Source organism: Gossypium hirsutum, chromosome A13 (genome assembly GCF_007990345.1).
Source record: "Gossypium hirsutum isolate 1008001.06 chromosome A13, Gossypium_hirsutum_v2.1, whole genome shotgun sequence".
Taxonomy (NCBI): Eukaryota; Viridiplantae; Streptophyta; class Magnoliopsida; order Malvales; family Malvaceae; genus Gossypium; species Gossypium hirsutum.
In genome coordinates this window covers 50,324,241-50,327,806 of record NC_053436.1, presented here as the reverse complement: position 1 = coordinate 50,327,806, position 3,566 = coordinate 50,324,241, and the positions used below count along the sequence as shown (strand labels likewise).

At 36.0% G+C, this 3,566-nt stretch overlaps 1 non-coding gene across 1 annotated transcript; it reads left to right on the top strand.

The window, feature by feature from the left end:
- Positions 1–2,088: 2,088 nt before the first annotated feature.
- On the top strand, positions 2,089–2,195 carry LOC121213200 (small nucleolar RNA R71). The gene has a single exon (XR_005908572.1). It is a non-coding gene; the product is annotated as a small nucleolar RNA R71 (small nucleolar RNA).
- Positions 2,196–3,566: the final 1,371 nt, after the last annotated feature.

Here is a 3,566-nt window from a genome sequence, read left to right as displayed (position 1 = left end):
GTTTTAATAGTTAAGATTGGTGCAGATCTAGGAGTTGGTTGTGGTTAGTGATTTAAGAAGGGGTTGTTATACTTATTGCGCAAGGTAAGGTTAAAGTGAGATTTCGGTTTTAGTAAATATATGTATTAAGCATGCGATTAATTGAAGGGTGATATCGTTTGGTGACTAAGGGAATCACAACACGCTTATTTACCAGGTGTGTACATACACTGCACACACAAGTAGATCGACAAAAGCTGAAATGCCGAAAAGCCAAAAGTTTGGCAGTAGTAGTCTTGCAAGTGAGTAAACACTCGTGATGAGGAAATTGATAGGTTGTTTGAGGCCTATGGGCGATTCCACGGACTTGGGCTGTAGTCTGGCCAACCGGGCCAGAATAGGCTCCCAATGGGCTGTTGGGCCCATAATAGGAAAAATTTGATAATTGATGCTATGTGATAGAAAATTTGTGCGTGAGCATGAATATAAGGTGATTTGGGCCTAACGGGCCATATAAATTTGATTTGGGCCTAATAGGTCATATGAATATAAATTGGGCCTGATAGGCCATATGAATGTGAATTGGGCCTAATGGGCCATATAAATGAGATTGGGCCAAGTGGGCCATATGCATGTATGTAGGGGTTTTGGGCCTAGTATACGATAACTACGTAAAACTTAATTAATATATTGTGACCGTGGACAAGTCATAGGATTAAAGTGTGGCAACAGGTATATGCATGTCTAGGATTGGATCTAGGGAGAGCTTGGTGCTTAAGCTATTTTAATGACTCACCTCCTCTTCTCTGGAATCCTACTTGGTGCATAGTATTCGTTCATCTTATCCCATGGGATTTGTTAACAGGCCAAGCTCAGTAAAAATCGTAATAAAGGGAAAATTATCGAAATGCCCTTAAGGGCAAAAATGATCGAAATACCCCTAGGTGTTGAATGTAATTTTTATGGATACGCATATCTGCTACATACATATGATATTCTGCTTAGGTTGTATATGGGTTGGGAATTATGGAACAGAGGAAGTATATGAGGATCACATGGTTGCTTGATAATCGTGGATCCACCGTCGGCTTTTAAGCACAATATGTAAATGAAGGTAGTTCCGCAACCAGGCTACCATTGATGTGTCGGTTGGGTGGGTCAATATTTATATCCCCACATGATGTGACGGGGACGAAGCTAGTGTGTAGCGGATGGATTATTGTGATGGGATTACATTGCATGTTTGATATTTGATGATTTTTGAATGCTTGTTTTTCGTTGAGGGTTGTACACACTGAGTTTGCAAAAACTCACCCCCTCTTTTATTTTATTTTCAGGTAATGCTCAGTAGGAGGTTCGATGTTTGGAGAGACTCTGGGTGGCCAGCTAGGAAGACAATTTGGACTGCTTTTTTCATTTTAAAGCATATAAGTCTCTGATTATTAAGTGATTACAGACTGGATTGTAATAAGGCCTTCCATTTTGTTATTATTTGGATTATTATTTTTACATGATGTAATTATAAGAAGTTGAACATAGTTTCTTAAACTATAGTATGTCTTTTCTACATTTTCGCAACTAAATTTCTAAAGTGACTTATTTTCATCAAATCATATGCTTTGAATAAGTGATTGAAAGGAGTTTTTTTTTTTTTGATAATTAAGATTTCCTTTTATTTTAAAAAGGGTTTTCAATGAAAACACGGTTTTCGCTAAAACACTTAAATGTGACACGCCGAATCCGGCCATAACGTCCGGGCCAAGATTGGGGTGTTAAATTTACATCCTCGGTTGGATTATTAATATAGTGGAAGAGTGGTTTGTCTCCTCCATGTATAAACAGTGTAGAAGTAGATTCGATATGATTGGGTTTATCCATTATCTACTAATACTTGTCCTCCTCTAGATAGTTTTGATCGTAATGGGTTTCTATCCATGTGCGAATTGTTCAATCGGCCACTAAAAAGAGTTTAATGCCATGTTTTCAAAAATTATGTATACATCCTCATACATCCTGTTCATAAGGGCTCTTCCTACTGCTCCGTCTAATCTAGGTCGTGCGTTTTCATCCAACCCGTTATAAAAGACCTATAGTCGCATCCAATTTGAAAACCCATGGTACGGTCATTTTTTAATAAACATTTTAGAACATTCCCACACTTCATAAAAACTTTCTCCTTTCATCTATCTAAAAATAGTAATCTCTCTTCTTAGTTGAACTGCTTTGCTAAACAGGAAGAACTTCTGTAAGAACTTTCCAGTGAGTTCATCCCATGTTGTGATAGACCCTAGTGCCTCTAAATCTAACCTAGAAAATGTGTTTTCAATCAAAGAGAAGGGGAACAACTGAAGATGAATAGCATCACCAGTTACCCCGTTATACTTAAAAGTTTCGCAGAGTTGGAGAAACCATTTTAAATGTTGATTAGGGTCTTCTGTCACTGTGCCCCTAAATTACAGATTATTCTGGAACAACTGAATCATCGCCAGTTTGATCTCGAAATTATTAGCTATAATCGTCAGCCTTGCTATACTTTCTTGAACCATGATTAGACTTGGTAAGGCATAATCCTTTAGGGTTCTCTCGTTCGGAGCCATATGTACGTTTGCGAGCAGCTGTTGTACTGGTAGGTTTCCTAAGGTGTTATCATCAGTGTCACCGAATAATGGATTTTCACATGCTACATTACCTGCAGCTGGTGGTGGTGAATCTTGCATCTGTTGTTACTGCTGCTATTACTGTTGGCGGTTTCTTTAGATTATTCTCTCTAGATCTGTGATTGCTACAGTAGGTGTGCCCCTACTTCGAGTCATACACTAAACCCAGAAAGAGAAGATTAGTAAGAATAAACAAAATAAAATGGAATCATATTTATAACTTAAAAATTTTTTAATTATTCTTTCTACGCAAAAAATAAAATCAAACTGGTGGCGTTGCCTTCCTGACAATGGCACCAACAACTTGACCGCCTGTAACAGCACGATTTAGACCCTATTCAGAACGGTGGTTTTGAGACCATGAATCCGAGTCAAAAAATATTTTAAAATTATTTTATATGTTTATTATGTGTGAATTTATATGTGTGAAATTTTCATGATTTAATTTTGTCGCTTGAGTGCCCGATTTAATAAAAAGGGCTTAATCACATAAAATAAAAATTGATGGTTAATTTTAAAAGGGCTGAATTGATGATGTCTTCATTACATGATGTATTTATGTTGCAAATTATGGACGGTCATGACCATATTATATAATGGTTTTATATTAATTAATAAAGGTTATATATGTAAAATGATTAATTAATTAAAAACCATTGTCATATTTTGTTTCTATGACCGAAACATAAAAGAAAAGAAAAGAAATAAGGTTTTCTTAGGTTCGGTGATAAGCTCAATCAAGGTATGTAACTAGCTCAGTTTTTTTATAATTTTTACGTTTTTGAGATCGTTACAGTGTAATGTACAAATCCCATGCTTGAATTTTTTATTTTGATGAATATTTTGAGTTATGCTATTGATGGATATTTGAGCTTTGTTATGTTAGTTGATGAAATATGAAAGATATGTTTTGGATTAACATGTTTTGCA